Source organism: Dasypus novemcinctus, chromosome 3 (assembly GCF_030445035.2).
Source record: "Dasypus novemcinctus isolate mDasNov1 chromosome 3, mDasNov1.1.hap2, whole genome shotgun sequence".
NCBI classification, from domain to species: Eukaryota; Metazoa; Chordata; class Mammalia; order Cingulata; family Dasypodidae; genus Dasypus; species Dasypus novemcinctus.
In genome coordinates this window covers 62,703,515-62,731,278 of record NC_080675.1, presented here as the reverse complement: position 1 = coordinate 62,731,278, position 27,764 = coordinate 62,703,515, and the positions used below count along the sequence as shown (strand labels likewise).

The following is a 27,764-nucleotide window of genomic DNA, read 5'->3' as shown; positions in this document are numbered from 1 at the left end:
GAACTGTTACTATTATCTTCCACAGTGCCTGAAATTCTACCATTAAGATTTCTTCCTTATGGTTAAGGCAGGGAGTCTTGCCTTGCTGCCAGTCCTGTTCTGCTCATATTTCCCAGGTTGAGAAGTACAGCTGGACTCTTGTCCTATTCTGTGATGAGATTCCTACCTTGGGCCCCTGTAAATGTGACTCTGCCTTGATAATCTTCCCAGTGTCTAATCCCTCTACCACCAACTCCTTGCCATTAGTCTCCTTGTGACTAAAATCAACCTCCTGAAACCTAGACCTATGCATGGAGTTCTGCCAGAGGGTAGTAGCTATTCCAAAAATATTAGTTGATTGACCAACTACTTTTCTGCAGGTCTCCTTGATGCTGACCTGGAATAGTGCCCCATGTTCTCTGTTCTCCCCCTGTCCTCAGCAGCTGCTCCCTCACTAACCATACCATGAGCCCGCTAGTCCTCCTACCACCCTCTAAGAGCAGACTGGCTCAAAATATCAGCCACATCAGTACCCCTTTTCCTTCTCCTTAGCTGTTTAACCAGATCGTAATGGTCAGACTAATGTGCCAACTTGGCCAGGTAATGGTACCCAGTTATTCAGTCAAGCAAGCACTGGGCTAATTGTACAGTGTATTAGTCAGGGTTCTCTAGGGAAAGAGAACCAACAAGAGATATCTCTCAATAGTATGCGATTTTATACAAGTCTCTCACATGACCGCGGAGGTGCACAAGTCCAGGTTCCACAGGCAGGCTGCAACCAGGGGCTCCAATGAAAGTTCAATGAAGGTTCTTGATGAGTTCTGGGAGACACTGGCTATCCAAAGTGAGCTAGGAAATTCTCACTCAATGCTGAAATCACTTCCCCTTTTAAGGCATTCTGATTGGATAAAGCATCACTCATTGCTAATGCTGCAGTAAAGTCAATGGTTACTAAAGTCCATAAATGCCCTTGTATTACAGTTAGCCCAGTGCTTGCTTGACCAAACAACTGGCACAATTACCTGGCCGAGGTGACACATTAGCATAACCATCACACACAGCAGGGACATACCATGGACTTTAATTATCAGTGGTGATTACATCTACAATCAGCTGAGGAGATTGCCTTCAGCAATGAGAGATGTCTTATCCAATCATTTGAAAGTCTTAAAAGGAGAAGTGACTTCAGCATTCGTGGAAAGATTTCCCATCTCTACCTCAAGCAGCCAGCGTTTCCTGGGGAACTCATCAAGGACCTTCATCTGAGTGTCTGGCTTGCAGCCTGCCCTACAGAATTTGGACTGGTTCATCCCTATGGTCATATGAGACAATCTTATAAAATCTCATCCTAATTACAAATATCTCTTGTCAGTTCTATTTCCCTAGAGAACTTGGACTAATACACAAATCATTAAATATCTAGGGTCTCTCTTCCAGAGCCCACATTTCATGATTCCCCTGCTTTAAAATTCTACCTCTTCAAGGTTGAACAAGTATCCATTAGGTACATTTAACATGTGCCCAGCTTTTTCAACCTTCTGCCCCTTCCTTGCCAGTCTCCAGAGTGTTCCAGTGAGAACCCTTCACTCCTCCCTAGTGCCAACAATCCCAAGACAGGTCTCCTAGAATCCCTGCCCAGGTCAAGGACTCCTACCTTGGTTTATCTAAGAGGAGATACAGATCTATGACAGAAGAGGTTAGGCTGCCTACAGCAAAGTGTACAGGACAAGATGGGAATGTATAATAAGACTGCAAAAGTAAGATGGAGCCAGATTAAAGATGTCCTGCTAAGGAGACAGGCAAGTTTGAACTGGAGGCTGGCATAACAAGAATGGTCCTTCAAGAGGGGGATTCTGGCCCAGGTACACTTACGTTGGGATGGGAAGAGTTTGGAGATGAGAAGACCAGCAAGGGGAACACAGATCTCTTGAAAGCTAGTAGAAAGGTAGAACTTTTAGCCAGGAAAAAAAAAATGCCTATACTGAGTCAGTTGCATAATATTTCAAAGGAGACACAGACCTTCAAAGATCATCCCTAAGACTCTCTAGGGAGTTCCTGAACTCCAGATTTAAAAATCCCTGGAGTAGAATCAGCACCTGGCATGTAACAGTCACTCAAGCAGTAGTGTTTAATCAAATAATCTACCTCACCTGGATAAGGATGGTACTAATAGAATGTACAATAGTGAATGAATTCCAGGCTATTTTAAAAGGAGAGGGGGAAAACAAGGCTTGTTTGCTTCTTGGACTTGGGAAATGAAGAAAAGGGAAGTTTGAACATCTAATCTAGCAGACCAGGTGCATGGTGGTACATCCAATTGGGAGAGGAAGCCAGTTTCCGTTCAACAAGTTCTAATAATGCACCTAGTATATACTTGGCACTGGGGACAGAAGAAAAAGAGGCAAATCCCTGCCTTGAAGGAGTTTACCATGCAGCAGTAAAACAAGCAAAGAACAATGACAACACAGTGCTTGCTGGGGTGCAGGAGAGATTTGCACAAAGTGAGGGGAGCTTGGTGGAATGCACAATCTGCTTTGAGAAATTTTTTTTTTTTAAGTGCTTCAGCTGAAACACAAGAAAACTTAAAGCTTTGCCTAATGGAATGAGGAATGCTGGTAGTACAGAGCCCTATAGTTTGAACAGGAGGAACTACACATTACACTCCGCACAGACCCAATAGCTCACAATTCCCCTTTATGTCCTTCAAGTACTGCCTGAGAGAGATAGAAGGAAAAGCACCAGGTTAAATATAGAAAAGATCACTCTGACAGCTGAAGGGAAGATGGGAAGTGGGAAACGATTTGAGGCACTGAGGAAAAAAATAACAGTAAGGAAATTGTATTCATGAGTTTAAATTCAAAGCTGTTTCCCTCACTGGTAAGATAGAGGAAAACAACAAAAGGGTGAAAATCTGGGTTAATTCTGCCAGGCAGACTCCAGTTGGACCTACCTCTGGGAAATTGGGTTTTACCAACAATGGAGCCAGATTTCTTCTGTTCTGCAGTTGTATTGGCCTCAGTGATATCTGAATAAACTGAACAAGGAACTTTTGCCAAAATGGGAAACCTTCTTTGGATAGTTTCTTGGGAACCTAGGAGGCTGTGCTTTAGCATGGGGCAGCCACCCAGCAGAGAGTCCTGGAGCTTTGATCAGGCCTGGCAGTCACACATGAGGCAAATCACACAGGTTTATACTTCTCCTTCTAAAGGGAAAATGAAGAAGGATTGAACTTAAGAGAGGAGAGCAATGAATATGGAGAGATAATAAGTACCAGAGCCTTATATAATAAGCCTGATTAATTGGAGGAGTAGAAGCAAAGGAAAAAGAAGAATTTAGATTGATCCTCAGATTTCTCAGAAAATTTGGGTTTTACTAGTGTCCGTCACTGAATAAAGAGTGGTAGCAATTCCAAGGAGGTGAGCTAGAGACAGCTGGCTGGAAAGAGAGATAATGAGTTCAGTTTAATTTTGTAAGTGTTTTTAATGTACCTTTGGAATATATAATCAAGAATATGTTTAATATACAAGCCTAGAGTTCAGGATCACAGTCTAAGCTCAACATATAGATTTGGGAATTAGCACATAAGTGATGACTAAAGTTATAAGTATAGATGAAACTGTCAAAGAGAAGATATGAAAAAAGAATGTAAAAAGACCCTGGGGAAAACCAATATTTAAGGACTAATTAGAGGAAATTGAGAAGGAACAACAAGGAGGGAACAACAAGACAGATAGCTTAACCACAAGAAGAGAAGCAAGGAAATTAAGGGAAGAATTTTAAGAATGGAGTGATCAAAAGGTCAAATGTCCCATAAAGATCAAATAAAATATCAACTGAAACATGCCTATTGGATTTTTAACAACTGGGAAGTCATTGGTAACCTTTTCAAGATAGGGGCAGAAAGTAGAACACTGAGGCTTACAATTAAATGGAAGGTGAGGAAGCATAAACAGCACTTTCAAGAAGCCTGACTGGAGGGAAGGACAGAGCTACAGGTGGGAAGGAGAATATCTAGAAGAGGAACTGGTTCACCAAGAGGTGTTTTTTGTTGACATTGTTTTCAAATGGGGAAGATTTTAGAGTGTTTCTATTTTGCAGGGAAGAATTCAATGAAGAAGAAGAGAAAAATACAGAAAATGGAAGGGCAAATTGACAGAATAAAGTCCTTGAGTTGACTGGAAAGGAAACACTTCAGCTCACAGATTAGCCTTGGCTAGGGGAGACTCATCATCAGGCTATGGTGACTGGAGGTAAAGGCTGGTGCTGATACAAGCAAGTGTGTATGTGGGAAAACTACTGTGGTTTGTGTTTTGTTTGTAAAATAGTGACTAAGTTGTTTATAGAAAGTGAGGTAGCTGGAGTGGACATGGGGACCCAGGAAGAGTAGAAGAGTGTTGAAAGAAACATTAACAGATTGTCGCTCAGTTGACAGTGAATGCTGTAAACCTACATCTGCACCTGCACACATGTATGTTGTGTGACTTCCTCCAGCATTTCTCAGGATCTCAAGTTTTGGAGAAGGAATGAGCTATGATAGAATAGGGACCTACAGAGGAGAGGCAGAAAATTTAATAAATTCCCACACAAACACCACCCAGTAGAAAAAAACTAAAGCAGCATCCTGCTGAACCCACATAGGCAGGTTATCAGAAGGCAGCTGGTGGGAAGCAGATTTAGCTCAATGGATAGAGCATCCACCTAGCACATGGGAGGTTCAGGGTTCAAACCCAGGGCCTTCTGACCCATGTGGCGAGCTGGCCCATGCACAGTGCTAATGCACACAAGGAGTGCCCTGCCACACAGGGGTGTCCCCCCGCGTAGGGGAGCCCCACACGCAAGGAGTACACCCAGTAAGGAGAGCCGCCCTGCGCAAAGAAAGCGCAGTGTAGAGCCACACACATGCAGAGCTGATGCAGCAAAATGATGCAACAAAAAGAGACACAGATTCCCGGTGCCGCTGACAAGAATCCAAGCGGACACAGAAGAACACACAGCAAATGGACACAGGGTAAAGAAATACATAAAAAATAAATCTTAAAAAAAAAAAAGAAGGCAACTGATGCCTGCTGATGTTCACAAATAAGTTATAGCTTATGCCTGCTGATGTGATGAGAATGCAGTTTATACTATTCACCCATCAGCTGCAGAAACAACACTGGCAGTGTATGACCACTGACTGTATAAACAAGTCATAGAAATGCAGCTTGCAAAGTCCACCCAGCAAAAAATGGAAGAAAAACAGGATATTCCCACACTACCCACCACCTATTTTCATAAGCCCCTCATGGGAGCAAAAGCCAGGAGCCAATCACCACCAAGCAACATCCCATCCCCCTGTGAGAATCAGATCACCCAACAGAGCTTCCCTACTTTGTCTCAAATTTGCCAATCAGCACAGACCCTGAAGTCTAGTACTGCTCCCCCACACCCCACCCCCTGCCAGAAAACAGGACCCCAGGGCAGAACTTCACATTTCTCTCCCTTGAGAATGCCCACCTTACACTCTAAAGGTGTATCTCTGTTCTCTTACTCCACCCTCAATAAATTCTCTGCTTGCCTGATTAATTTGTGGCTTGCCCTGAATTCTTTTGACGAAGTCAAGAACCTGGACACCAATTACAATAACAGGAGGACCTTGGAAATGAAGAAGATATGTGTAGCAGATGACAAAAGAACAAGGAGATTAAGGTTGGAAGCAAGAGAGAGATTGAAGGATGACTACACCATGAAATCTCATCTGGAAAGGGAAAGAAATAAAATTAGGAAAGGGCTGACAGACTTGGGAGAAGAGAGGAATCAAGAGATTGGAGATTACCAAAAGGAGAGAAAGCAGGTGGAATTTCACATCTATATTAAAGGAAATATTAAAGGGCTGTTCTTATGTTTAATCGTATGGAATATTGCCAAAGCTCTCTGTTTGTGATTAGCTTACATTGGGAAATGTGCAAATGAAGACAAAGGCCAAGTGTGTTTGTGAACCACAAGTTCTGCTTTAAAAGTTAAAGGAAACTTCTACTCATCTAAAATTGCTAACTGGGGGAGGGGGGTGGGTGGAAGCCAGGAACTGCTGTTGTTGTATATATTTTACTATTCTGAAAAAGCTAGAGACAGTGAAGCCAATGAGATATAAAGTCCTGCTTCTGATGTGACAGTCTTGGGGAGGATAAATCAATGACAAGCAAACTCCCATTTCTGACAATAGTTAGAACCAAAAGACTGATCAAGGACTCTGGCTGCTGAGCTGTAGCTGTAACTCTTTAGGTGGCAGGTTGAAATGTTGCTCGATTCATGATTTCCCCAGTGATAGCAAAAGTCATGATCCAGAAAGTATAGTCTTCACTAGGCGGCCATAGAGTAATTTATTTTGAGAACGTACTCTCCTTCCTCCTTCCCACCTCCTATCTGTCCTCCCATTCACCAAGCCCAATAGCAAATCAGATAGAAAACCCATTAATGCAGCACATACCAGTCAGTACACAGATTAGGACGGAGAAGGGTGAAGAGTAGATGTAAGGCAGAAACAACAAATATGCGGCAGAGTTTAGGTTTGAGAAAATTCTTAGTAATTAACTTCAGGTTGTGTCTCCAGCTCAAAAGACCCTGGTATAAAGAAATACACAAGATTTAGTATGCAGACAGAAGCTAGACCAAAAGTCACACACCGTGATCCCACGGGCCAAAGCCAGCATCATGACAAGGTTTGTTTGGCCCATGTAATGTTTGTATATATATGCTTTCAAATCAGAGATAATATGTTTCCAAGCGTTTTCAAAGCAGGAAATATCATGTTAAAAATATAGATTTCTGACTTCTCTTGAAAAATTGCAAGATCTAGCAACACCAGACCTGTTTCCTATAGTGCAACACCCAGATAAAGCTGAGTAGGGCCACCCCTTTACAGAGGCACACTCTCCAGTTTTCCTCAGGCCTTACAACCTTCTCATATATACCTAAAATTGAGGTCACCCTTGAGTTGCCAAGAAGCCTCGGGCCTTTAAGGTGTTATTCTTATAATAGAAAAGTATTTTTCTGTGTTTATGTTTCTGTCAAAGTGAGAAAACAAAATATACCAGGAGGGCAGATACTTTCCTGAAAATGGAAGAAAACTTTTTCCTTGTGGAAGTGAAAAGTATTCCTATGTATTTTAATATGCACACAAAGTGTTTTTGTATCAAAAGCTCATGAATTAAGAGACCATTTTTCTTTTACCTTGCTCACATCACCAAATTATGTTACCTGCCTGGAACTCTGTAGACATTTCAGTTGTGACCCTGGGCCAGACCCAACAGATGGCAAGCAGAAAAATTACCTAAATTTCATGTAACTTACCCACAGTATTCTTTATATTTATTGCAATTCCCTGCCACTAATGTTAAATCTCCATACCTCTGTGTCAAAGAGTTCATCACCACCAAGAAGACAATGTGTGAGCATAAAGAAGAATTTGAAAATATAAAAAGAAACACAGAAATTATGGGGATGAAAGACACAATCACAGAGATTAAAAATACACTACAGGGAGTTGGCTCTTCTGCTCTCACTGCTGCTGCAGCACAAACGTGACTTCCAACATTTTTTATTTATCTTTCCCTTTTCTCTTCCAAGATGTAACTACCCTCACATTTCGCTTATGTCGTTTTGGAGGAAAAGGCAGGGAGTGAATGTGCTATGTCTGGGGTAGAAATTTTCCGCTATGAGTGTTTTACAAAAGTGAACTTTCTGTTTGTTTGCTTGCTTCTTTGGCTCTTTTCTTTTTCTTCTTCCTTCCCAATTTCAGATTTATTTCAAGGCAAATTTGGTTTTGGGAGAAGAGGAAGAAAAGTCAGATTACAAGATCAACTACCAACAACAACACCTAAAACACATATATACACATATATATATGTATGTATGTATGTATATATATAATTGCAAACTTCTGAAGGCTTTAAATTCATGAAGGAATTGTCGCCTTTTGCAAAATAGCATTTGGATCTCAGAATAAGCAAGGAAAGACCCATGAGGAACATTGTCCAGAAGAAATATGATGACAGTGATGGGATTCCATGGTCAGAAGAAAGGGGTGGTACATAAAGTCCTTTGTCTCTGAAGGAATTCAAGAATGTTCAGAAGAGGCAGAATGATGAAGGACTTGCTGGGAGCCTTAAAATAGTGAATGGTCCAGAATGCAAGCACAAAGGAAGTTTGCTCAACCTCAGCGGAATGGTCCCGGGACAGTTCCAGTAAGGAGAGTGGAGCCATTGCTATACCCTCCAATTATTCAAATTTCTGACTCCTCTAATAGCAAGCTAAGAGAAGATTTTCTCTCCTTTCTCCCCCTTCGAGGTTCGTCTTCGCCACCCAACAGCATGGTATATTTCGGAAACTCTCAGGATGAGGAGGGCGTGGAAGAGGAAGCTGATGAGGCAGAAGGCGTCAAAACAGCCACCGGCAGTACTTCATCTTCATGCCAGCCAACCCCCAGGAAGGGAGAAACGCACAAGCGTGTTCCCAATGGGCTCTTTTTCGATGGCTGCAGCAGGTCATCTCAGGAGAAAGAGCCTGTTCAAAATCTCACAAAGAGGCCAGTGCCGGGAAGGAGAAGCACAGAGATCACCAGGTTGACGGCTGGAGGGAGCAGGCTTCCGTGAGCCACCCCAGCGGACCGTCCACGGGCTCCTCCACCAAGGCACTCGCTGCTCAGCACCACCACCGCTCTCTGCATCCGACTTAGACAAGCAAGGGACGCCAACAGGCGCTGTCCCTCGGGGCGGCGTCCAGGTCCACCCGCCTGCCAAGGCCAGCAGCAAGGTGAACCCAAAGGCAGCGCTGAAGGGGTGGCGGGGCCGCTGAGGGAGGGGCTGCGGAATTGTGAGACTGCAAGAGGCGGAGGGGGGGGGGGGGGCCGCAGCCGCGCCCCACCCCCCGCCCCAATCCGGAGGGAAAATGGGGTGGCCTGCTCTTCTGAAGCCCCCAGCAAAAAGGGGGCTGTGGCAGCAGCCTCTGCTGAACCAACACGTGAGAAAGGACGTGCCAGAGAGGAGTCTGGAAGGAGAAGGCCAAAGAGGGCCGCGGCTGGGAAGGGCGCGCCAGGCAGGCAAGCACACGGCCACGTGGCAAGCACCTCCTGTGAAAATCGTCCTACCACAAACCGAGCCCTTGCACGAGCCACACCACCCGTCGGGAAAGCGCTAAACGGGGAGCGGCAGGTCAGGCTGGGCAGCCGTGGACAAGATCCCTGTCCTCAGGCTGTCCGCCAAGGGTTTCCAAGGCATCGAGTCCGTCCGTGCTCTGGTAGGGAAGTACCCGACGTGCAGGTGACCCCTCTGAGGACTGGAGGCCCGAGTGCCAGCCCAGGCGTGCGCCTCGTGGCGCAGGTTCAGCACATCCACAAGCCGGGCGGGCACCGGGGCCCCAGTGTGCAGCGACTGGCCTGCATCAGGAAACGCCGCAAATCTTAGGCATAACTATGGACAAGCTCCAGCTCTTAGAAGGCTGTGAGCTCGACCTGGTCTGCTTCATCCCGCTGATTAAGGAGCTAGGCAGCATGCAGCAAATGACCAACCCCCAAAAATGGAACAAACTAGCAGTCATGCTAAGCATCCCCAAAATTGCCCAGGACTGGCTGGCAAGCTCCAGGAGACCTACTGCCAGCACCCGCTGTCCTATGACTCCCTCTCCCCTGAGGAGCACTGGCGGCTGAAGAAGGAGGTGCTGATGGAGAAAGAGAGCCTGGAGAAACTGAAGGGGCCCCTGGAGGGCCACACGGAGGATGGCCACAAGTTACACTCCCTTCACTGCTTGGAGCCCAAGAACAGGCTCATCCATGGCTGGCCCACAGGAATGGCTTCTGAAGCAAGCTCTAGGAGGTGGGCCAGGCGGGCTCAAGATGAGCAGGCGGCAACTCCTTTGTTCAGGAAAAGGAAGAGGAGGAGAATAAAAGTGTCCCCAGTGACTTCCCAAAGGGCACATATAAAGGAAGATCTGTTTCTTTTATTTTTTAATTGACTTTTTTTTTAAGATAAAGATTACACAAAATGTTACATTAAAAAATATAAGAGCTTCCCATATACCCACTCCCTCCCTCCCCCCCATCAACATCCCCTTTCATTAGTAAGGCACATTCATTGCATTTGGTGAATGCACCCTAGAGCACTGCCACACCACATGGACCATAGTTTACATTGTAGTTCACACTTTCCCCCAGTCCATCCAGTGGGTTATGGCAGGATATACAATGTCCTGCATCTGTCCCTGCAATATCATTCAGGACAATTCCAAGTCCCGAAAATGCCCCAATATCACACTCACCACTTCCTCCCTCTCCCTGCCCTAAGCAACTCCCGTGGCCACCATCTCTACAACAGTGATACAATTTCAAGATCCATTTCTTTAACAACTTTTTATCAAGCAACAAGAAATAACATGAGCATGTGCTTCAGTAAGAAACCTGGATCAGCTGAAATTGAGCAGAGTACTGGAGGTTAGTAAAAGAGAAAGACTGTCATGGTCATGTGGCAATCAACTGTGGGAAAATAGGCACCAACACTCATGAAAGCAGATTCCCGGTGGGAAAATCAGAATCATTTTCAAGGCATGGATGAAACCTCACAGTGCTCCCCAATAACACATGATCCATCCTGCATTACCTCAGTGCTGTGCCTGGAGTGACTGTTCCCTGGCTAAATATTGGCATGGTCTGGTCTACATCATACTGGTCTCAAGATCATAATCACCTTCCACATATTAACACACTGGTACTGAATGCATTCCTGCTGAGGAGAGAACAAGCTGGACGATGTGGTCCACACCTGCTGCAATCCAATAGCACCCCGAGGCTGGAGTGCTGAAAAGCAACATCATGATTTCCCCAGAAATGCTGTGCCAGGAAGGAATCAAGGTGCATGGGACCAAGCAGCAGAGCAGTCAGTTCATCGACTGCTTCCCAGGATCCTTTGTGTCCAGTGTGTTGTGGCTACAAAGTCGCTGAAACTGTGCACTTTGCTGCCATCCAGTGGATAAGCATGGACTTTGAGACCACCAAGGAAATGAAGTGTCACCAAATAAGTAAGCCATTCTCCATGGAGAAGTTACTCTACCAAATTGTACAAGCAGAAACAGAAAAGGAAAATGGCCTTACTCTCAGTACAATCTCCACCCTTCGGGATGAACTCAAGGATACAGAGCTGCAGCAGCAGAAGCAGGCTTTCAAGGCCTGCCTCCATTCCTCAACCTGCTACAGCAGCCACGATAGCAGTAGTATAGTGGTTGATGGAAAGGAAAGTCCTCGAAAATGGCTCCAGTTGAACACATAGGAGAAGAGATGTCAGGTCTGCCAACACATGTGCTGCCCATGGTTGTATAGGAGAATGAATGTGTTGTGTTCTGCCTGCAGTGTGCTCTGAGGAATGTGAAGAAGCAGAAATCCTGCTGAAGGCTGAAATTGATGTACAACTAAGATGAGGAACAAATTATCAGTCTGGTCAATCAGATCTGTGGCAAAATATCTGGTAAAAATGGCAGCATTGGGAAGTGGATTTGGCTCGACTGATAGAGCATCCACCTACCATATGGGAGGTCCAGTGTTCAAACCCAGAGCCTTTTGACCTGTGTGATGAGCTGTCCCATGCGCAGTGCTGCCACGTACAAGGAGTACTGTGCCACACAGGTGTGTCCCCTACATAGGGGAGCCCCACGTTCAAGGAGTGCGCCCTGCAAGGAGACCACCCTATGCCAAAAAAGCACAGCCTGCCCAGGAGTGGCGCTGCCACACACATGAAGAGCTGACGCAGCAAAATGACGCAACAAAAAAGAGACACAGATTCCTGGTGCCACTGACAAGAATACAAGCGGACACAGGAGAATACACAGCAAATGGACACAAAGAGCAGACAATGCGGTGGGGGGGGGGGGGGAGAGCGGGGAAGGGGAGAGAAATAAAATAAAAAATAAATCTTAAAAAAAAAACAACCAGCAGCATTGAAAACTGTCTCGGTAAACCTACACCAAAAATGAGGGCCCAAAAGAGAGTGCTGGTAGGCATGTCACCATCCTGGCTTTCATCCTTCAGTTCATCCAAAAGTGCTTCAGGCTCATCATGAAGATGCCAACTCTTACTATCGAGATATATATACATTCTGGTTTGGAATACTTTAGGATACAAACTATCTTTGCACTGGCACTAAAGATTTTCTTCTGGTTTTAGAGAACTAATTTTTGTTTCAGCATTTAACTGTTGAACTTTTTTTGTACTTAGAATGCCTAGATTGTGCAGTCAGATTTGTTAAACTGCTTTACATTCACTGTTTTAAACCCCTGAGGGGTTATTTTAATTTGTATCACCACAGTGACCAAAAAAAGCCTTTTTGTTTGTTTTAGGTTTTGTAACTATTGGGGGGGGGGGGTTGCTTTTTAACCCACTTTTGAAGAGGATGCACTTTGGAGAAAAAACTAGAAAACCATCAGTCAGGGGAGCAGATTTTCTAGACAGGAAAGGGAATAGAAGACACACACACACATAAAACAACTTGAAAAGAAATGGTTTTACTTTGGCTGTCTTTTCTTTTGTCACGATGAGTTTGTAATTTTTAAAACCAGACAGCCCCCATTCTGGTGCTTTGGGCACTTAGGAGAGCTGGAGTAAGGTGTTTCCTAAATAGGCCAAATGCAGAGATTTGAGTGACTATGTTCTCTTACCATCACATCACTGTACATCTGTTTAAGGAAAAAAGGATAAGAGAAAGAAGGAAGAAAAAGACTGCCTGCCTTGGTGGGGTCACATGAGGGAAAACTGTGCTTGATTTCATTAGGAAACTCATCATGTTATTTTTTGGTACTGTTGGCTATTTTATCACGAAAAAAAAACAACCTTCAATAGCATCCTTAAGAAAAAAAAATGAAAAAGTGATTGAAGTCAAACGTGTTTCTTTGTCATAGATGTACAGTCTTTCTAACATTCCATCTTCATCTCACTGCAATTGTTTTACACCATCACAAGTCAGCATTGATCTTCTTTTTAAATTTGTTTCATTTATAATCACATTTAGAGGCACTGGAAGGTCTGCAAAATTTTTTTTTTTTTTTACAGATTTATTTATTTATTCCCCCCCCCCCCCCCGTTGTCTGTTCTCTGTGTCTATTTGGTGCATCTTGTTTCTTTATCCGCTTCTGTTGTTGTCAGCAGCACGGGAATCTGTGTCTCTTTTTGTTGAGTCAGCTCTCCGTGTGTGCGGTGCCATTCCTAGGCAGGCTGCACTTTGTTTCACGCTGGGCAGCTCTCTTTACGGGGCGCACTCCTTGCGCGTGGGGCTCCCCTATGCGGAGGACACTCCTGCGTGGCACGGCACTCCTTGCACGCATCAGCACTGCATGTGGACCTGCTCCACACGGGTCAAGGAGGCCCAGGGTTTGAACCGTGGACCTCCCATGTGGTAGATGGATGCCCTAACCACTGGGCCAAGTCCGTTTCCCTGCAAATTCTTTTTGAAAGTAAAAATGCATTTGGACTCATCTTGCCTATTTTTTCTCTCCATGTTTTAACAAAAAGAAAATTAGGGAAAAAAAGAAATCCCATCCCTTTTGTACATATTGTACATATTTTGTACATTTTGTACATATTGTAAATTGTTTTCAATACTTAAGCCTTTTTCTTGGCAGGAGGGATGGAGAGGGGAAATGAAAAGACAAGATGAAAGAAATTCTTACATTTCAGGTTCTTCATCAGATTGAATGCTTACAGAGTTTCCTTGTAATATTTATAAGTACTGCTTACATCACTGAAAAACAATAAAAATAATAATAATAGAGTCGCTGTTGCCCTTCTCTAGTTGTATGTACAGTATGTGTGGAATAAAAAAAGGGAAATGATGTTTTCACACACATACACACACAATACACTAGAGGCATATACCAGCAGATTTTAACAGATTTGAAATAGAAGAAAGAAGCAGCAACCTAGAAGACCGGACAATCAAAATCAGACAAAAGAACAGATAGAGAAAAAGAATAGAAAATATTGAGCAGTGCTTCAGGGATTTGAGTGACACTACAGGACACACAACATATGCAAAATGGGTGTCCCAGAGAAGAGAAGGGAAAAAGGGCAGAAAGAATACTTCAGGAAAAATGACTGAAAATTTCCCAATTCTTATGAAAGACATAAATAGACATGTCCAATAAGCACAATGTACTCCAAATGGAGTAAGTCCTAATAGACTTACTGAGACACATACTAATAAGAATGCCAAATACCAAAGATAAGGAGAGAATTCTGGGAGCAGCAAGAGAAAAGAGATTCATCACATTCAAGAGCTCCTTAGTAAGACTAAGTACCTATTTCTCATCAGTAACCACGGAGGCAAGAAGGTAGTAGTATGACATATTCAACATATTGAAATAGAAAAATTGCCAACCAAAAGTTATTTATCCAGCAACACTGGCCTTCAAAAATGAGAGAAAGTTTAAAATATTCACAGATAAACAGAAACTGAGAGATTTTGACAACAAAAGTCCTGCCCTTCAAGAATTCCTAAAGGGAGTTCTGCAGGTAGGAAGGAAAAGACTGCAGAGAGTAACTTAGAGTAGTATGAAGAAAAGAAGATTATCCATAAGGGTAACTAAAAGGGTAAATGCAAAACCTAATAGTGCTGCACCTTCAATATACAACTGTACTCTTTAATTCCTATAAAAGTCAGAATACAATTGAACAATTGTTTCCTGATAATGAAAGTGGAAAATATAAAGTGATATATAAAAACCAAAGGACAAAAATGACTGAAGTACTGTCTTTACAATAATAACACTGAATGTTAATGGATAAACTCCCCACTCAAATAACACAGATTGGCAGATGGATTTAAAAAAGAAAACTAATTCGACTATACGTTGTTTACAAGAGACTCACCTTAAATGCAAAGACACAAAGTGATTGGAAGTGAAAGGATGGAAAAAGATATTTCTTGCAAATAGTAACCAAAAGAGAGCTGGGGTAGCTATACAAATATCTGACAAAATAGAGTTTAAGTGAAAAGCTAAGAAATTAAAAAGACACTATTTACTAATAAAAGGGGCAAACCACCAAGAAGAAATAATCATAAGTATTTATGTACCTAACCACAGTGCCCCAGAATGTTTGAAGCAAACAGTGAGAAAACAAAGGAGAAATAGACCCCTCTACAATAATAGAGACTTCGATACACCATTCTCATCAATAGATCATCTAGACAGAAGGAACTTGAATAATCTTATAAATGTAGTAGACCTAACAGACACAGAATATTGCACTCCAAAACAGCAGAATATACATTCTCATCAAGTGCATATGGATCATTCTCCAGGATAGACCACATGTTGGGTCACAAAACAACTGTCAATACATTTTTTTGGTATATTTTTTAATATAGTTTTATTTATTTTAAAAGATGCATATTGGGAGGTCCGCGGTCCAAACACCGGGCCTTCTTGACCTGTGTGGAGCTGGCCCACATACAGTGCTGATGCGCACAAGGAGTGCCCTGCCATGAAGGGGTGTCCCCGTGTAGGGAGGCCCCACAGGCAAGGAGTGTGCCCCGTAAGGAGAGCCGCCCAGCGCAAAAGAAAGTTCAGTCTGCCCAGGAATGGTGCCACACACACGGAGAGCTGACACAACAAGATGATGCAACAAAAAGAAACACAGATTCCCATGCAGCTGACAACAGAAGCGGACAAAGAGGAACATACAGCAAATAGACACAGACAACTGCAGGAGGGGGAAAGGGAGAGAAATTGAAAAAAAAATATATATATATATATAGGAGGGAAGTGGACGTGGCTCAACTGCTAGAGTGTCTGCCTACCATATTGGAGGGTCCAGGGTTCATGACCCAGGGCCCCCTGACTTGTGTGGTGAGCTGGCCCATGCATAGAGCTGCCGCGTGCAAGGAGTGCTGTGCCACACAAGGGTGCCCCCACATGGGGGTGCCCCATGCGCAAGGAGTGCTCCCTGCAAGGAGAGCCACGTTGCGTGAAAAAAAAAAGCATATCCCACCCAGGAGTGGCACCACACACACACAGAGAGCTGATGCAGTAAGATTACGCAAGGAGAGATGCAATTTCCCGGTCCCACTGAAAGTGCAAGCAGACACAGAAGAACACACAGTGAATGGACACAGAGAGCAGACAATGGGGCGGGGGGGACAGGAGAGAAATAAAAATAAATCTTTATATATCTATATTATATATAGATATATACATATGAGTTTCCCATATGCCCACTCCTACACCACCCACTTTTCCCACATCAACAACTTCTTTCATTAGTGTGGTACATTCATTGCATTTGATGAATACATTTTGAAGCACTGCTACACAGCATGGATTACAGTTACATTGTAGTTTATACTCTCTCCCAGTTCATTCAGTGTGTTATGGCAGGATATATAATGTCCTGCATCTGTCCCTGCAGTATCATTCAGGACAACTCCAAGTCCCAAAAATGCTCCCATATCACACTTCCTTTGCTCTCTCCCTGCCTTCAGCAACTTCAGTGGCCACTGTCTCCATTCAATTATATAATTTCTTCCATTTCTAGAGTCACAAAAATTCTTTATTAGAATACCAGTAAGTCCACTCTAATCCATATTTTATTTCTCCATCCTTTGGACCCTGGGGTGGTGATACTCACGCCACCTCTCAATTGAGAGGGGGTTTTGATCCCACACAGCTGGTATGACAATAAATTATAAAAGACTGAAGTTATACACAACATCTTCTCTGACCGTAATGGAATGAAGGTGGAAATCAATAACAATCAAAGAACTGGAAAATTCACAAATATATGCAAGTTAAGTAACACTCTTAAGCAATCAGTGGATCAAAGAAGAAATTGCAAGGGAAATTAGTAAATCTCTGGAGACAAATGGAAAACGAGAATGCAACATATAAAAAACTTACAAGGGAAGTGGATGTAGCTCAAGCTGTTGGGCTCCCACCTACCATATAGAAGGTCCAGGGTTTGATGCCCAGACACACTGGCTCATGTGGTGAACTGGTCCTCACGGAGTGCTGGTCTGAGCAGAGTACTGCCCCACAAAGGAGTGCTGCTCTGCACAGGAGTGCTGGCCCATGTGGAGAGCTGGCACAGCAAGATGAGGCAACAAAAACAGACACAGAGGAAAGAAAATAAGAGACACAGCAGATCAGGGAGCTGAGGTAGTACAGGAGAATGACCACCTCTCTCCTACTCCAGAAGGTCCCAGGATTGGTTCCTGGAATACAAGCAGACACAGAAGAATACACAGCAAATGGACACAGAGAGCAGACAATGGGGGAGGGGGATAAAAAAATAAATAGAACTTACAGGATTCAGGGAGCAGATGTAGCTCAAGTGGTTGGGCATCTTCTTCCCATGTACAAGATACCAGGCTTGATCCCTGCTACCTTCTAAAAAAAAAATGAATAAAGCCAACTCTCATTGGGGAGCAGAGGTAGCTAGTGGTTGAGTGCCAGCTTCCCATGCACGAGGTCCTGGGTTCAATCTCTGATACCTTCTTAAAAACAAAACAAAACATAGGATTCAGCAAAGTCAGTGCTGAAAGGGAAATTTATAGCCCTAAATGCTTATATTAAAAAAGAAGGGGGAAGTAAATGTGGCTCAAGCAACCGAATTCCTGCCTACCACATGGGACATTCCACATTCAGTTCCCAGTGCCTCCTGGAGAAGACCAGCAAGACAGTGAGCTGGCATAACAGGCAGGCACGGTGAGCTGATGCAGCAAGATGATGCAATAAAGAGACACAAAGTAGAAAGACAATGAGAGACCCAACAAACCAGGGAGCTGAGGTGGCTCAAGTGATTGATTACGTCGCTCCCACATGAGAGATCCTATGTTTGCTCCCAACACCTCCTAAAGAGATGATGAGCAGACACAGAGAGCACACAACAAACAGACACAGAGAGCAGACAATGAGCACAAACAATGGGGGGGGTAAATAAATAAAATAAATCTTTAAAAAAAAGAAGAAAGAGAAAAAAACAAAAACAAAACTGCACACATGGAGGAACTAGAAAAAGAAAAGCAAACTAATCCCAAAGAAAGCAGAAGAAGAGATAACAAAGATTAAAGCAAAAATAAATAAAACTGAGAAATTAAAAAATAGAGAAAATTAGCAAAACCAAAAGTTTGTTCTTTGAAAAGATTAATAAAATTGACAAAACCCTTAGCTATATTGGCAAAGAAAAAAGGATATAAAATACAAATACAAATGGCTAAAGTCAGAAATTAGAGGAGGGATATTACTACTGTCCCCACAGAAATAAAAAGGTTCATAAAAGGATACTATTAAAAACTATATGCCAACAAGTTAGACAACCTGGATGAAATGGTCAAATTCCTATACACAACAACATACACTAACTCTAGCAAAAAGAGAAGACCTCAACAGAACAATAACAAGTAAAGAGATGGAATCAATCATCAAAAATCTCCCAACAAGCTGGCCCATGCATAGTGTTGATGCACGCAGGAGTGCCGCGCCACGCAGGGGTGTCCTCCGCGTAGAGGAGCCCCACGCACAAGGAGCGTGCCCGGTAAGGAGAGCTGCCCAGTGCGAAAGAAAGTGCAGCCTGCCCAGGAATGGTGCTGTACACACAGAGAGCTGACACAGCAAGATGACACAACAAAAAGAAACACAGATACCCGTGCCGCTGACAACAACAGAAGCAGACAAAGAAGTGGACGCAGCAAATAGACACAGAAAAGACAAGCGGGGTGGGGGGGGGGGGGGAAGGGGAGAGAAATAAATAAATAAAAATCTTTTTTTAAAAAAATCTCTCAACAAAGAAAAGTGAGGGCCAGACGGTTTCAAAGGTTAATTCTACCAATCATTCCAAGAAGAATTAATAACAATCCTGCCCAAACTCTTTGAAAAAAATTGAAGAAGAGGTAAAATTACCTAACTTATTCTTTGAGGCCAAAATTACTGTAATACCAAAGTCAGAAATAATTACTACCAGTGTCTCTTATGAATATAAATGCAAAGATCCGCCACAAAATACTTACAAAACAAATCCAACAGCATATTAAAAGAATTATACACCATGATCAAGTGGGTTTTAGAATAAGAAAGTCAATTAATACAATACACCACATTACCAAAATGAAGGGAAAAAACACATGATCATTTCCATTAATACAGAAAAGACAATTGACCAAATCCAGCATCCTTTCTTGATTAAAAAGAAAGAAAGAAAAAACAACTGGAAAAATAGGAATAGAAGGAAACTTTCTCAACATGATAAAGAGCATACATGAAAAACCCACACCTAACATCACACTCAATGGTGAAAGTCTGAACACTTACCCACTGAAATCTGGAACAAGACAGGATACCCATTGTCACCACTGTTATTCAACATTGTACTTGAAGTTCTAGACAGAGCAGTTAGGTAAGAAAAATAAGTAAAAGGCATCCAAATTGGAAAGGAAAAAGTAAAACCTTATTTGCAAATGACATTATCCTATATACAGAAAATCCCAGAAATCTACAACAAAGTTACAATAGTATTACACTAACTCAGCAATGTGGCAAGATACAAGATCAACACACAAAAATCAGTAGTTTTTGTACTACCAGTACTGAGTAAGCTGAGGAGGAATACAAGAAAAAAATCCATTTACAATAGCAAAAAAGAAAAAAAAAATCTAATATATAGGAATAAAATTTAACCAAGGATATAAAGGACTTGGACCCAGAAAAGTATAAAACATTGCTAAAAGAAATCAAAGAACCCCTAAACAAATGGAAAGATATTCCGTGTTTATGGATTAGAAGACTAAATATCTTCAAGATGAAGATGTCAATCCTACCAAAACTGATTTACAGATTCAATGCAATACCAATCAAAATCCCAACAGCCTACTTCACAGAAATAGAAAAGGCAATTACCAAATTCATTTGGAAAGAAAATAGCACCCGAATAATCAAAAGCATTCTAAAAGAGAAGAGAGACGTGGGAACAATTTCACTGCCTGACCTCAAAATTTATTACAAAGCTACAGTGGTCAAAACAGCATGGTAGTGGCATAAAGATAGATACATCAATCAGTGGAACAGAATTGAGAATCCAGAAATAAACCCTCACATATATGGTTTTTTACAAACCTACCAAGACCATGTTAAAGGAATAAAATGGTTTCTTCAACAAATGGTGTTGGGAGAACTGGATAGCTATAACTAAAAGAATGAAAGAGGACCCCTATCTCACTCCTTATACAAGAATCAACTCAAAATGGTTCAAGCACCTAAATATAAAAGCCAGGACCATAAAACCACAAGAAGATAATGTAGGGAAGCAGCTTCAAGACCTTATAGTAGATGGTGGTTTCTTGGACCTTACATCCAATGTACAAGCAACAAAAGAAAAAAATAGATAAATTGGACCTCCTCAAAATTAAACACTTTTGCACCTCACGGAGCTTTGTCAAAAAGGTGAGAAGGCAACCGACTCAATTAGAGAAAATATTTGGCAATCACATATCCAATATGGGTTTATTATCAATGATATATAAAGAGATCATACAACTCAGCAATAAAAAGACAAACTATGGGATTAAAAAGGTGGAAAATACTTGAATAGACATTTGTCCAAAGAAGAAATACAAATGGCAAAAATACATATACATATGAAAAATGTTCACTGTCACTACAAATTAGGAAAATGCAAATCAAAACTACAAGGAGATATCATTTCAAACCTATCAGAGTGGCCACTATTAAAAAGACAGAGAACTACAAGTGTTGGAGAGGATGTGGAGATATAGAGACACTTATTCACTGTTGGTAGGAATGCAGAATGGTTCAGTCACTGTGGAGGACTGACTGTTTGTCAATTCTTAAAGAAGTTGGATATAGACTTGCCACGTGTCTCAGTAATTACCACTACTGCATATGCGCCCAGAAGAACTGAGATCAGTGACACAAACAGACATCTGCACACCAATGTTCACAGTGATGTTATTCATGATTGCTAAGAGATGGAAACAACTCAGGTGTCTATCAACCGATGAATAGATAAACAAACTGTGATGTATTCGCATGATAGAATATTATGCAGCTGTCAGAAGAAATGAAGTCATAAAGCATTTGAAAACAATGATGAATCTGGAGGACATTATGTTGAGTGAAGCAAGCCAGACACAAAAAGACAAATTCTGTATGTTTGCGCTACTATGAACTAAATATATTGTGTAATTTCATGGAGTTAATAACTGAATATGGGTCACCAGAAAATAGAATGAGTTAGAGAATGGAAAGCTGAATATTAAATTGTGCAGCTCTGGTAAAAAGAAAAAAGAAGTGTGTTGAACTTTCAAATGAATATAAAAGATGAAAGTACAACATAATGTTTTTAACTAGCAATACTATTATGTGGGTTCAACAGTGGTTTAAAGAGAAATTCTAAGGTCATGTATATTACTAAATGGAAAGCTAAAAAAAATGTAACATGGGATTTTATAGCATAGTAAAACCTCAAGTGAAATATGAATATGGGTAAAACTTTATATATAAGACTATTTTCCTTTGAAACTATTTTCCTTTGAAACAAATGTGTGTTAATACTACAAGATGTTAATATCAGACCAAAAAATACATTATATATTAAATGAAAGAACCCAGACACAAAGTATTACATAGTTCATAATTCCATTTATATAAAATATAAATCAATTTCTAAAGATGAAATTACATTAGTGGTTATGTAGGGTGGGGGAAGGATAGAGGGATTGAGAGGTGACTGCTAAGAGGTGTGGAGTTTTCTTTTTGGAGTAATAAAATTTTTCTAAAATTTTTTTGTGGTGATGAATGCACAACATTGTGATTATAATAAAAGCTGTAGATTATACACTTTGGATAGACTGTATGGTTTGTGGACATATTTCAATAAAACTGATTAGAATTAAATAAATAAATGTGCATAAATAACCAGAAATGGCAGCTGTGTACAGCAGGGTAAATATAGAAAGATTGAGAGAAGAATAATTTTCTTGCTTGTATTATCATTATTATTGAAATAATGAAAATGTTCAACTAATGATTCAAGTAATGAAAGCACAGTGATGTGGTTATACCAAATAACATTGATTTTACACTTTGGATGAATTGTATGCTTTATTAATATGTATCAATAAAACTGATTTAAGGAAAAATTTTATTTGGAAGGGTAATGTACCCTGAACACCCAAAACCATCTTGAAAAAGAAGAATGAAGTTGGAGGACTCACACTTCCTGACTTTAAAGCATATTGCAAAGCTACAGTGGTCAAAACATCATGGTACTGGCACAAGGAAAGATATATTGACAAATGGAATCAAATTGAGAGCTCAAAAATAAACCCTCACATGTATGGCCATTTGATTTTTGACAAGGCTCCCAAGGAAACAATAGTCTCTTCAACAAATAGTGCTGGGAGAATTGGACATTCATATGCAAAAGAATGAAAGAGAACCCCATCTCACACCATATACAAAAATTAACTTAAAATGGATCAAAAAACAAGAAGAAAATGTAGGGAAGCATCTTCAGGATCTTGTGTTAAGCAATGGCTTCTTAGACTTTACACCCAAAGTGCAAGCAACAAAAGAAAAAATAGATAAATGGGACCTCCTTAAAATTGAAAACTTTTGTGCATCATGGGACATTGTCATGAAAATGAATAAACAACCTTCTCAATAGGAGAAAATATTTGGAAACCAGCTATCTGAAAAGGGTTTACTATCCAGAGTATATGAAGAAATCCTACAACTCAACAATTTTTAAAAATCCAATTTAAAAATGCACAAAAGACTTGAAAAGACATTTCTCCAAAGAGGAAATACAAAAGGCTTAAAAGCACATGAAAAGAGACACTCAACATCACTAGCTATTAGGGAAATGCAAATCAAAATCACAATGAGCTATCATTTCACACCTACTGGAATGGCTACCATTAAAAAAAAAAAACGTGGAGTGTTGGAGAGGATGTGGAGACATAGGAACACACATTCATTGCTGGTGGGAAGGTAAAATGGTGCAGCTGCTGTAGAAGATGTTTTGGCAGGTCTTCAGGAAGCTAAGTCTAGAATTACCATATGACCCAGCAATCCTGTTACTAGGTATACACCAAGAAGAATTAAAAGCAGGAAATCGAACAGATATTTACACATTGATGTTTATAGCAGCATTATTCACAATTGCCACAAGATGGAAACTCAAATGTCCATCAACCAATGAATGGATAATAAAACATAGTATAGACATACAACGGAATATTATTCAGCTGTAAAAAAAAGAATGAAGTCCTGATGCATGCAACAACATGGATGAACCTTGAGGACATTATGCTGGATGAAATAAATCAGACTCAAAAGGACAAGTATTATATGATCTCACTGATATGAACTAATCATAATAAGCAAATTCGTAGAGTTAGAATCTACAGTATAGTTTAGCATGGGATAGATTGGGGGTAGAGAATGGGGAGTTGATGCTTACTCTATACGGAATTACTATTTAGTTTGATTTTAAAAGTTTGGAAATGGATGGTGGTGATGGTGGCACATTGTTGTGAGTGTAGTTAAAGCACTGAAGTATATAAGTGAATGTAGCTGAAATGGGAAAGTTTAGGTCATATATGTTACTAGAGTAAAAATTAAAAGAAAAAACATAGGAGTTTATAACAGAGTGACCCTATTGAAGATGGGCAATAGTTAACATACAAGTATAAGAATATTCTTTCATGAATTATAACAAATGTCCAACACTAATACCGGATGTTAATAATAGGGTGGGGAGCAGATATGGCTCGAGTGGTTGAGCTCCTGCCTCCCACATGGCAGGTCCCAGTTTCAGTTTCCAGTGACTCCTGGAAAAAAAACAAAAACAAACAACAAGCAAAGCAAACCAAAAAACCACTCAGGGAAGCCAATGTGGCTCAGTGGTTGAGTGCCAGCCTCCCACATATGAAATGCTGGGTCCAATCCCCAGTCCCCAGTACCTCAAATAATAATAATAATAATAATAGGGTGATAAAGGGGGGGGATACACCTAGTGTAAACTATGGATGATAGTTAATAGCATTGTTCTTAATACTCTTTCTCAGTTGTAACAAAGGTGCCACACTAAGGCAAAGTGCCAACAATAGGGGGATATTTTGGAATGCTGTATTTTTTATATGATTTTTCTGAAAACCTACAAACTAATTCAAAAAAATAATAGAAAATAATAATAGGACATATTCTAAAGGCCTGTGTACTGGGTGTCTTAAATGAGGAAATTCATGTAAATTGCTTCACACAGTACCTAGATCATAGAATCTCACAGTAAATGCTGATTACCACCTTAAAAAAATAAAAGGACAATTATAAAAAAAGTGCTACCATCAATTGTAACAAATGTTCCACAACAACGCGAGATGGTGAGGTAGTAAATGGGAATCCTGTATTTTATGTATGTTTGTTCTGTAAACCCACAAATTCTCTTAAAAATTTTTTAAGATTTATTTATTCTCCCCTCCCCCACGCCCAATCCCCAGCCTATTTTTGCTGTCTTTCTCCATTCGCTGTGTGATCTTCTGTATCTATTTCTCTTTTTGTCTTCTTTTCTCATCTTTTCTCCCCTAGGATTCACCAGGATTCCATCCCGGGGATCCCTAACGTGGAGAGAGGTTCCCTGTCAATTGTGCCACCAGTTCCTGGTCTCTGCTGCGCTTCACCTTGACTCTCCCCTTGTCTCTCTTTTGATGCGTCATCATCTTGCTGCGTGACTCACTTGAGCGGGCACTGACTCACCACATGGGCACTCGGCTCACCATACAGGCACTCTACTCACCGTGCAGGCACGCTTTCTCTTCTTCTTTTTCACCAGGAAGCCCCAGAGATAGAACCAGGTCCTCCCACATGGTAAGCAGAAATCCTATCACTTGAGCCACATCTGCTTCCCTCTAATAAAATTTTAATGCAATATAAAAATATACTGAGCCAGAATGCCTGAGGTACAAACCCAGTTCCATCACTTTATGGCTGTGTGACTGTGAGCAAATTATTCAACCTTTCTGTGCCTCAAATTCTTCCTCTGTAAAATGGAAAGAGTAGGAGGTCCCTTACCTTGTCTTTTAAGTAATGACTAACTGGAACAGGGATACAAAAGCCTTTTTCCCATCTTCAAGAATGGGATAGACCATGGTACAATTTATACCCCAGAACTTGCAGTGGGATTAGACAGAGACTACGCCCAACTCTGCATAGCTACTTCTTTTTTTTTCCTGATTCCCTTACCCCTTACCAAAGTCTCCTAAAAGCATTGTCTTTATATATTGTTTGCCCACAAATGTCTATTGCTGGCTCAGCTTCTAGGGAACCTGGCCTAAATCAGTACCAATCTCACTGAGTTGTTGATAGTACAAGCAGAGCAATTAGAACAGTGCCTGGAACATAGTAATTGCTCAGTAAATCTGAGCAGAAAATGGGCCAGAGAGAATGGTGATAATGGTGATCATGGTGATGATGTTACAAAACCATCGGTTTTCAAAGAACCTCAGACATTCCTAATTTTTAAAAAAAGGTCTCAATTTTTTCCCAGTCCCTGCAACTTCATATTGAGTTAATATTTCCAGCTACTATGTCAGGCTACCAGCTGCCATTAGCAAGGGATTAGAGAATAGGTGGGTTTCTGGGATTGGGTCACAGTAATGCACCCCTGGACAAAAAAGAATAGAAAGAAGATAGAAGAAATTACCATGGACACTACACTGAAATTTTAATAAGTTCAGAGGCCTTATTAAATTCTCTAAAGCCTAGCACAGTGTTTAGCACATAATTGTAAAACCTCCTACTCTTCTTGCCCTCTAAAGGTAAAGTCTAATTTTCCCTCTGTATGAGTGTGGATTAGACTTATCACTTCTATGGTAAAGGATAAGGCAGAAGTGATGGGATGTCACTTCCAAGATTAGGTGGTTTCCATCTTGAGTGTTCGCACTTCCTTCGCCCTGTCTCTCCTGGAAGGAGCCATGTCATGAGGAGCCCCATGGAAAGGCTCACAAGGCTAGGAGCTAAAGCTCTCTGCCAACAGCCACTGCAGGAGAGTTTGGAAGGGTATCCTCCAGTCTTTTAGGGGATGGTAACCCTGGCCCACAGAATGCAACCTCATGAGAGACACCCAGTGTCTGGATTCCTAACCCTCAGAAACTATTAGGTAATAAATGTTTGTTGTTTTAAGATGTCGAATTTGGGATAATTTGTTAAATAGCAATAAATAACTAGTAATATGGGAAGGCAATGAAATTCTAGATATCGATGCTTTGGTTGAAGAATAGGGACTATGACCAAGAGGCAACAGATTGGAAATGGAGTTACCTGTGTGTATTAAGGGCATCAAAAGATGCAAACTGGAGAACACCAATGTCAGCAAGCTTATATGGAAAAACAGAAATAAATGTCATGGACTACAGAAAACTCAGTTTCAAAATTTTAGATTCCTAAACTCTCTGAGGTGGCCCTGTTACTGCAGGGCGCACTACCAGTAGAAACTCAGTAACGCTAGACAAATGCAAAGTGCTCCTGTTAAGGAGAGAGCGAAAACAGACATTTCCTTGGAGAGAAAGAGCAAAGGCAAATTCTCAGCCTACTTTTTTAATCAAGAATTAATGCTTTAGTCTTCTGCTGCTAAAACAAGGATTATCAGATAATGCAAACTCTTTGTATTCAGAGTTGCCTTTTCTGCTCACCTGAATGTAAATTAATGAGATGTTCCAGTGAATTCAGTCTTAACTGGGTTTTAAGAAAATTTCCAAAGTCAATACATTAATAGACTCCCTAGAAACTTTCCAAGATGTCCAACGTTTCCAAGGCAGCTCTGTAAGTTCTTGCTCAAATTTTTTATTCCTTCCTGATGACCCTGTTTTTCCTCTTGGCAGGATGATGAGGGCAAAGCTTAGCAGGGCTAAGACTTGAGTTTGGCCCCAGCTCTATTTAACTGGTCATAGAACTTTGAATTAAGACCTTTTCTTCCAAAACTTACTTCCTTATTTGCCAAAACTTGTTGATAATTCCATACTTCACAGCACTGAGGTGAGGGTCAAAATAAGTAATAGATGAAGAAGCACTTGGTAAACTGTAATGTGCTGCACAAATAGAAGGGAATTCCTTTGCCAGGAAAGTTTTTCAAAGGAGGCAGCCTCTCAGCTCCTGTCAACTCCTCAGTGATTTCAGACTTCTTATTAATAGGAAATGTTTCTCTTCAGCATCTGCTCTCTCTTTGATTATAAAAATAACGATATCCCTGTGCTTTCAAAGCACCAGCCCACCTCCTTTCCTCTCCTGTGGATAGTATTATGATTTCTGCTTCTCTGAGGCTGCTCTCAGACTTCCCTTTGACTCCCTATCTGTCTCTTTCACCTGGGAGACATTTTTCCCCAGTAAACGCTTGAGTTCTGTGAATGCAGAAACCATGGTGGAGTAATTCTGTTTTCATTTTTCCAAAAAAGGCCTACCTGCTGATTGGAGCTCGTTCTCGGTTTTGCAGTAGCCCTACATTTCGAATCTAAATTATCTGAGCCATTGCAGTACAGGACTGCCCGTGGGCAACGGATGCTTAAATTCAGACCAACACCTTCTTCCTTTCTGAAGGCATCGAAATCCCCAGTGTTCTACATTCCAGTTCTTACCTGCCGCCAACCTAAACTGCACTGCTTTCCACAGGGAGACGGTTGGCAGATAAGAATATGAGCTTAGAACTATCTGCGCCACCCTGCACAAGTGACCTTACCTCTTGGAGCTTCAGTTTCCTTGTGAGG

General features: G+C 41.3%; 1 pseudogene; it reads left to right on the top strand.

Moving 5' to 3' along the window:
• Positions 1-549: 549 nt before the first annotated feature.
• LOC101431358 (protein Jumonji-like) lies at positions 550-27,515 on the top strand (annotated as a pseudogene).
• The last annotated feature ends 249 nt before the right edge of the window (positions 27,516-27,764 follow it).